This window comes from Canis aureus, chromosome 6 (genome assembly GCF_053574225.1).
Source record: "Canis aureus isolate CA01 chromosome 6, VMU_Caureus_v.1.0, whole genome shotgun sequence".
In the NCBI taxonomy this organism is placed as follows: Eukaryota; Metazoa; Chordata; class Mammalia; order Carnivora; family Canidae; genus Canis; species Canis aureus.
The window spans coordinates 34,385,013-34,394,560 of NC_135616.1; the positions used below are offsets into that span (position 1 = coordinate 34,385,013).

At 40.3% G+C, this 9,548-nt stretch overlaps 1 long non-coding RNA gene across 2 annotated transcripts in view; it reads right to left on the reverse strand.

Moving 5' to 3' along the window:
* Positions 1-6,445, reverse strand: part of LOC144315694 (uncharacterized) — a 56,840-nt gene extending 50,395 nt beyond the window's left edge. For both annotated transcript variants that reach the window (XR_013381492.1, XR_013381493.1), the window contains exon 1: positions 6,331-6,445. This is a non-coding gene — a long non-coding RNA (uncharacterized LOC144315694). The remainder of the gene's footprint in view (positions 1-6,330) is intronic.
* Positions 6,446-9,548: the final 3,103 nt, after the last annotated feature.

Sequence of the window (9,548 nt, forward strand, 5' to 3'; positions counted from 1 at the left end):
AGGTCTCTATTTCATTGAGTTCTGCTCGAATCTTTATTATATCTCCTCTTCTGCTTGATGTAGATTTTACTTGCTCTTCTTTCTCTAGTTTCTTTAGGTGGAAAGTTAGCTTGTGTATTTGAGTTTTTTCCAATTTTTTGAGGGATGCTTGTATTGTGATGTATTTCCCTCTTAGGACTGCTTTTGCTGTATCCCAAAGATTTTGAACATTTGTATCTTCATTTTCATTAGTTTCCATGAAACCTTTTAATTATTCTCTAATTTCCTAATTGACCCATTCATCTTTTAGTAGGATGCTCTTTAAGCTCCATGTGTTTGAGTTTCTTCCAAATTTCTTCTTGATTAAGTTCTAGTTCAAATCATTGTGATCTGAAATTATGCAGAGAACAGTACCAATCTTTTACCAATCTATTGTTTGGTACCTGTTTTGTGACCCAGTATGTGATCTATTCTAGAGAAAGGTCCATGTGCACTTGAGAAGAATGTGTATTCAGTTGCATTCAGATGGAAAGTTCTGCATAGATCTCTGAAATTCATCTGGTCCAGTGTATCATTTAAGACCCTTGATTCTTCAGTGATGTTGTGCTTAGAAAATCTGTCACTTGCAGAAAGTGCCATGTTGAAGTCTCATACTAGTAGTGTATTAATATCTAAGTATGTCTTTAGTTTGGTTATTAATTGATTGATATACTTGGCAGCTCCCATATTAGGGGCATAATTATTCATTATTTTTAGGTCCTCTTGTTGGATAGACCCTTTAAGTATGATATAGTGTCCCTTTTCATCTCTTACTACAGTCTTTGGGATAAACTTTAATTTATCTTATAAGAGGATTGCACCCATGCTTTCTTTTGAGGACCATTTGAATGGTAAATAGTTCTCCACCCTTTCATTTTTAGGCTGGAGGTGTCCTTAGGTCTAAAACGAGTCTCTTGTACACAGCAAATAGATGGGTCTTGGTTTTTTATCCAGTCCAAAACCCTGCGTCTTTTGATGGGATCATTAAGCCCATCACGTTCAGAGTTCATTCATATTCAAAGATATGAATTTAGTGTCATCATAATACCTATTCAGTCCCTGTTTTTGTGAATTATTTCTTTGGGCTTACTTTTTCTTTTACAGGGTCCCTGTAATATATCTTGACAGAGCTGGTTTGGTGGTCACATATTCTTTTAGTTTCTGCCTATCTTGGAAGCTCTTTATGTCTCCTTCTATCCTGAATGAGAGCCTTGCTGGATAGAGTATTCTTGGCTGCATTTTCTTCTCATTTAGTACCCTGAATATATCCTGCCAGCCCTTTCTGAACTGCCAGGTCTCTGTGGAGAGATCTGATGTCAATCTAATATAATATTTCTCCCTGTATTAGTTAGGAATCTCTTATCTCTCACTGCTTTAAGGATTTTCTCTTTATCTTTGGAGTTTGCAAGTTTCACTATTAAATGTCAAGGTGTTGAACGGTTTTTATTGATTTTTTGGGGGAGACCTCTCTATCTCCTGGGTCTGAATGCCTGTTTCCCTCCCCAAATTAGGGAACTTCTCAGCTATGATTTGTTCAAGTACACTTTCTGGCCCTCTGGCCCTCTCGGTGCCCTCTGGAACCCCAATTATACATAAATTCTTCCTTCTGAGGCTATCATTTATTTCCCTTAGCCTTTCCTCATGGTATCTGAATTGTTTTTCTTTTTCCCTCAGCTTCCTTCCTTGCCATCAACTTGTCTTCTATGTTGCTCACTCTTCCACCTCATTAACCCTCATCATTAGGACCTCCAGTTTGGATTGCATCTTATTTAGTTGATTTTTAATTTCGGCCTGATTAGATCTAAATTCTGCAGTCATGAAGTCTCTTGAATCCTTTATGCCTTTCTCCAGAACCACCAGGAGCTTTATAATTCTGCTTCTGAATTTACTTTCTGACATCGACCTGTAGTCCAAATTCTGTAACTCTATGGCAGAATACTGTTTCTGATTCTTTCTTTTGTGGTGAGTTCTTTTTTCTAGTCATTTTGCTCAGTGCAGAGTTGCTGTATAAGTGGGCTGAGTCAAGAATATCAACCACGGCCTAAGTAAATTTCACCCTACATGATTCTGACAAGGTCAGAGACCAGAAAATGAAAACAAAGATCAGAACGAAATAAAACAAAAGGACCACTAAAGTGAAAGTCAAATTTTAAAACAAAGTAGTAAAAAATAAAAGGCCAGAAATCCTAAAGAAGAAGAAAAAAAAGGAAAAAAGAAGTGAAAAAAAATAGAGGAAAAAGAGAAAAAAGAAAAAAGTGAAAAAAATAGAGGAAAAAGAGAAAAAAGAAAAAAAAGTGATAAAAGGGGAGATGGGGCTGGGAGACGGTGGTAGTGAAACAGTTGTAGTGGAAGGAGAATGTAGTCTACCTGTGGGGTCCTAGAGGGTAATCCTCTTTGTTCTGAGTGTATTAAGTTTTGTCTGTTAGATGATACTCAATCTCAAATTTATATAAACCAAGAATACTTGTAGAGGGCCCCACCATTGAGCACCAAAACATAAACGAGATAAAGCGGGGGGCAGAATGGGAATGAAGAGAGAATATAATCCCACAGAACGAGCCAGCATGGTATTCCACTTGGTTCTGGGTGCAAGTTGGTCATGTTTTAAAAGGTATTAACTTCCACCATTGTAGAACAACATGAGGCAGAGAAAACAAAAAACACAAAACAACTCATATCTCATATATCTCCCAAAATTAAATTGAGTATGTTGAAGGGAATCCAGAAGTGAGAAATATATCTAATTGTAGAAATATGGAAGTCAAAAAGAAGAAACTTAAAAGTGAAGAGGTGGTAAAATATTGTAGTTAAGGTGGGAAAAGAGAAACTATTAGAAATTTATAGTCTGATATAAAAAACAAGTTGTACTGGAAAAAGAAAAAAAAGGGGGGGGGAATGAGTACCCTCTAGCTCTATACACTGTAAATCCCTCGACTTTCCCTGGAGCTTTCCAGCACTGCTGGGTCCAGAACTTGCTCTTCCCCTGTCCTTCCAGCTGGTCTTCTAGGGGAGCGGCCTGCTGTGCTGATTCTCAGGTGTGTGCACCTGGGGGAGCTCCCCCCCGCCCCGCCAGGTGCCGGGCTCAGTGGGAGCTGCTGTCCCCGTGAGGCCCCTGTTCCCTGGGGCCCGGCCCCATCCCAGGCACAAGGTGACACCAGGAGGAACGACCACACTGGCGGCGGCAGCTCCCCAGCCCTGGAGTCCGCTCCCGCAGTAACTCCCGCAGCTCCTAGTCCTAGTCCTCACCGGCCTGAATGCTCCCGGGGCGGGGGCGCCGATCTGCACAGCTCGGGGCCCCTGGCAGGAGCGTCCTCGCTGTCCTGGGCCCTCCCCGCCTCCCTGTCCCGGGGGGAGCGCAGGGCCCTGGGCTGTGTCCCCCGCACCCTGGGTCTGGGGCCTGCGCCGCTGGACTCGCGCTCCCGGCCTCGGCTCCCGAAGGCAGCAGGTGCAGCCCCCTCCCCCGGAGCCCCCCGACCCAGCGGCTTCTCCCGAGGCCCCGCCGGGGCGCTGCAGCCCTTCCCCGAGCTCGGCCGCGGGGTGTGGGGCGCTGTCCCCCGGGCGCACCTCCTGTTAGTGACCCCGGGAGACTGGGGGCTCCGCGGCCCCTCCTGGGATCCCGCCCGAGCTCCCTGCGAGCGCCTTTCATCCGGGACGAATCCGGGCGGATCTTTAAAGCTCCCGCGTCTCGGGGCTGGGCTCTCCCGAGCTGGAGGCTCTGGCCGCGGCCTCAGCCCGGCTCCTCGCGGCCCCCCCCCCCCCCACCTGATCCTTCTTTATTTTTTTTCCTCCTGCCATCCCACCTTGTTAGAAGCCAAAACCCTTCTCTCTCTAGCGTTCGGGCTGTTCTCGCTTTAAATCTCAGGTCGAATCCGTAGGTGTCCAGGGTGTTTTGAAGGTTATCTAGGTAAGCGGGCGGGGCCGGGTGACTCGGGGAGCCTACTCCTCTGCCGTCTCGCCCCGCCTCCCATTCATGATTTTTTTCATTGAAGTCTAATTGACATGAGATATCATACTATTTTAAAGTGTGCATCATAGTGATATGCTATTTTTATATGTTACAAAATGTTCCTAAGGTATGTCTGCTTACCATTTGTCACCATACAAATTTATTACAATATTATTTACTCTTTCTTATATATTGCATCCCCATGACTTAATTATTTTATAACTGGAAGTTTGTACCTCATAATCTCCTTTACCTATTTCAACCACTCTCCAATCCCTTCCCCTCTGGTAAACCAACAGTTTGTTTCCAATATCTATGAGTCCCTTTCTGTTTTGTTTTGTTTTCTTTAGATTCTACATATAAGTGAAATCATACAGTATTTATTTCACTGGGCTTAATATCTGGGTTCATCCATTATCACAAATAGTAAAATTTCACTCTTTTTAGGACTGAGTAATATTCTATTTTGTGTAAATAAAACATCTTTATTCAATAATCTATCAGTAGACACTTAGCTACTGTAAATTAGGCTACAATGAACAAAAGGGTGCATATATCTCTGATAACTTTTTTTTAAAGATTTTGTTTATTAGTGGACTCTCATGGTATCTCAGTTGGACTTATTTCAGTTAGCATAGTATTCCTAGTTCCAACTATGTTGTCTCAAATGGCATGGTGCCATCCATTTTTATGGCTGTGTAATATTCCATTGTGTGTATGTTTATAAAATTTCCCTATTCATCCTCCTATTGATGGACATTTAAATTGCTTTCATTTCTTAACTATTATAAATGATGCTGCAATAAACATAGGGATGCATTTATATTTTGAGTTAGTGTTTTGTTTTTCTTGGGTCTATACCCAGTAGTGGAATTATTGCATCATATGCTAATTTATGATTTTTTGAGGAACCTCCATACTCTTTTCCACAGGAGGTGTACCAACTTACACTCCCACCAACAATGAATGAGGGGTCCATCCATATATCTTCTTTGAAAAAAATGTTCAGGCTTTCTGCCCATTTTCTAATCAGATTTTTTGGTGTTGGGTTTATTAGTTCTTTATATATTTTGGGGGCAATACCCCTTATCAGATATATCTTTTGCATATATTTTGATGTAGTCCCAATAGGTTTATTTTTGCTTTTACTCCCCTTGTCTGAGGACATGTTGCTATGACTGATGTCAGTGACATTACTGTCTGTGTTTTCTTGGATTTTTAAGGTTTAATAGTATAAATATAACCATTAACTTAAATTCCTTATTAGGTAAGTTATTTATCTCTGTTTCATTAGGCTTTTTAAAAATCTTATCTTTAATTTTGAACATATTCCATTCTATCCTCATTTTCTTTGAATTTCTATGTTTCCATGAATTAGGAAGAACATACACTTCTCCTAACCTTTAAGAAATGAACTTAGGAGAATCCTCTGTGCAGACTGTGTGAGTCTGAAAGATTTGACTGGCTAGCTGAACCTGGAATAGATATGGGCCAGGGCTAGTCCAATGAAGTACTATGATGGCCCCAGCAGGTTGGCTGGAGGTGTGGTCTACGGGCCTCGTGTTCATGGGGATGGCCCTAGCATTCCAGCTACAGCACTTAGATCCTGCTTCCTACCCATATTGTCAAAGTGGAGGAGGAAAATAAATTTAATAAAAAAGCCCTTCTCTATGCCCTTAGAAAGAGTTGAGATGGTTTTCCACTTGGTGGATGATTAGTGGATGGATATCCTTCACTTATAGTTTTCACCCTTTAAACTACTACATTTTTTCTGAGTGTTCCCCAGGATGAGCAAAGTGTCACATCTCTAGGGGTGTTGCCATCATCTCTGTGTCTTTTTCTCTCCTACCCTTCTTTATGTGGTCTCTTTATTGTTTGTTGTGCTAAAGCTAGCTATTCAGCTCTCAGCTATTCATAAGAAATTGCTGTATACAAAGGTTTAGATTCAGTGTGTCCATGGAAAAGGTGATTTAAGGTTTTTCCTATGCTGACATCTTGGGCAACTTCCCAGGAGCACAGTTTATAAACAAGTTAATAAGTGGCTGCACATATGATCCTACATTATCTCATTTATTCTGCTTAACAACTTGATAAGATAGATATTAATATTATTCCCCTTTTGCATTTGAAAAAACTAAGACATAAATAGGTCACAAAATTGATACATGGTCACTCAATTGGCTAAACAAGTATTGAACTGGGATTTGCACTCATGAACACTTCTCAAGCCCAGGTAAAGAGCTCACAAAATTACCTGTCCATAATAATGACTACTACTTATTACTGTCAACTAGGAGATATTTCAGGTTCCTTGCAATCAAAACAGATTAAGTATATAGCCTTGGTGGGTTTGATAGTGCACTTACCTCTCAGTTACCCATGTCAGAAGCATTTCTGAATCTGAGGAGGAAATGACCACACTCATTGCACATCTCTTCCTTCTGGGTCAGTAATAATGACTCTGGTATTCTTTGATGTATTTAAATTCTATTATTCTTTGGAACATAGAACACTTCATTCTCTTCAGCCATAGGTCTGTGTTATATCTCCTCTGACTATGAATTTGTACTACTCATTCTCCCATGGTGGGTTTTCATCCTTTTTGATGTTGGCTTTGATCTCCCTCTCTCAAAATACTCTTTTTATCACTCTTGACATTCTTTTATACATTAGAATCCTTCCTTCTTCTTAATAAGCCAGAATATTTAAAAATAGCTCTCAAATTTCTTCATTTGAGGGGAGCTATCAGTTGACAGTTACAAAACATGTTTTATCCCTAGATCTCTTAGATTTCAAGCATTACTATAGACTTTTTTCTGCCTTTGCACTTTTTTTCTTGTGCCTAGAAAACAGCCTGGAGCAGAGGTGGAACACTGGAGAGAAATGGAAGTTAAATGTAGACAAGGCCATTACCCATCACTAAAAGTTTGGATTCTCAGTTGATGAGTTTGATCTTGATCTAATGGACCAGATTAGGAACACAACAAGCCCATGAATCACTAGGTAATTGATGGTTATTCTTCCCCCTTTGCCCCCATGCTATTCTGTCTCATTGCTCAGACGAGGTATGGAAGAGAATGCCTTCAAGGTTGCAAAGCAGTGCATTTAGCTCCAGGGCCTGAGACAGCCTTGAGTCAGCTTGCTGCAGATTCCACCAGTGAGCTTTGACTTCTCAGCAATCTCTCTCGAGAGGCTTCCCAGAAATCTATCCGTTCAGCTCACCCCTGAATGCACTTTGAGCAACTGGCTGCTTCTCCCATAAGCACGTTATTAATGGTCTCTTTTCAAAAGCAGAGATAGTGCCGTGGAAAATGCGATATTGATTTTTTCCCCTCCTTTCTCACTGTTTCAATCACTGCTCGTTTGAATGGCTTTCATTTTTAGCAACAACAAGAGAATCTTCGAAGAAAAGTGGTTTATAGGATCAGCCTGAAATAAAATCACTGCTCAATTTAAGCTCTGAAAAATACTATTGATATTTTAATAGAAGTTTGGAGAGCCTATTGCAAGCTCAATAATAGCTACAAGGAGTTTATACACAGAAATCATACTTAGGGATCGTTTTATTTCTTAGGCAGTATGTGTTAACAGCAAATAACAGTTTAAACCTTCACTCACTTCCATACTGTATACATCAAGAGTCTCAAGAGTGTGGAAACGTTCAGAGTACTTCAGAAGGGGTGAAAGGCTTTCTACAACTCAAATGATTTGTCTCTAATTGGCCCTTGTAGAAGAAACCTGGGTTGGTTATCTCTTATGCTATTTGCCTGTTTGGCATCAGGAGATCCCAACAATCTTATAGCTGAAAGACCAAAGGATCGCATAGTAAAAATAATTTGTTGCACAGGGGAGAAAAGCAAAGCCCAGGTGATGGCATGATTTAATGAAATGGCACAGTCTCAAATTCTGTCCAGGACTCTTTCTGGACACCTGGGATTCTACCTACCTGGATCTTGCTAGAGTGCTGACTTCTTTCCTTCATTTGCTGCCCATATTCTCAAAAATACCTGTAGATCTTCTCAGTTTGGAATCTTCCTATGCTGCACAGTCTAATTTATGAGGTATAATAGTGATTTTTCTGGCATATTACATAGAATGTTACCTTCAAGGGTCATTTCAAGAACCACCTTTTCTAGGCGTCTTGTATGTGACTTCAGTCCCTAACAATGTCACTTTTTTCTATCAACCCCCTGAAAATCACTGAAAATATGCCTTGATTTGTCCTTTATTGTTCTATGTGTGCACCGAGATTCCGACTGTGGTCTTTAAAATTGATGTTGATTAAATGAATAGATTTACTATATGCCATTTACTATGTGGCTAATAAATGTGTAAGGCACCATGCTGTTAAGAGGAATGAATACAAATAAGAATAAAAAATATTGTCCTGTATTTAGCTTTAGAGGAAAAACAAAAGCAGGAGAATTCAGGGCTTGTTAATGTAGTGGAATTAGGATATTTGGGAAAATGTAATAAGACTTTGTTTCAAAAATGTGATTAAAGGAGAGGAAATAGAATGAGAAACAAAGTATTTCTGAGCTTGAGAGATTAAAGCTATCCTTTTAGTATATTATACAGACAGGGGAAAATGATTGTGATTAGGATGGGGAGAGGGATATCCATTCATTCAGTCATATAATAAATATTGATTAGGAATATACTACATGCAAAGCACTATTCTGAGCTCTAGGGATACTTTGAAATGATGAGGTGAGGAAGCCATTACACTGAATGCCAAACTAACATGATTGTTATGTAAATAAAAAGCGAGAGTTAGATTAATAAATGTTGGAGAAATTGTGCTTGATTGAACATGAAAGCAAAAGACCAAGTATTACCCAAAACACTGATTTAGGATGTCATTAATAGGAGGAGGGGCAGTAAGAGGAATTTACTGGAAGTTTTTTTTTTATTTCTTCATTTTTTATAAATTTATTTTTTATTGGTGTTCAATTTGCCAACATACAGAATAGCACCCAGGGCTAATCCCATCAAGTGCCCACCTCAGTGCCCGTCACCCAGTCACCTCCACCCCCCGCCCACCTCCCCTTCCACCACCCCTTCCACCACCCCTAGTTCGCTTCCCACAGTTAGGAGTCTTTCATGTTCTGTCTCCCTTTCTGATATTTCCCACTCATTTTTTCTCCTTTCCCCTTTATTCTCTTTCACTATTTTTTATATTCCCCAAATGAATGAGACCATATAATGTTTGTCCTTCTCCGATTGACTTATTTCACTCAACATAATACCCTCAGTTCCATCCACGTCGAAGCAAATGGTGGGAAGTTTGTATAGGAAGAGGACAATACTGCCGAATTAGGTTTAGGCCAAGGTACTAGGGATAGAATGTTTGATGGAAATTTTCTCTTTTAGGATTTCCCTTTCTTTTTTTTTGTTCTTCCATAGAGGTGTTTGATTAGGTAGGTCTGCAACCATAGAGGCTGCCTGACCTGCTTTGTTCTGGCATTAATGCTTAATTTCTTGTAAGATGTAGACAGCCATTGCTATCAGAAACCAGGCCAACTCCCATGGGAAAGGAAGTGCCTTAGTCTCATTAGAAAAATTCTTGCAAGTTCCACATGGC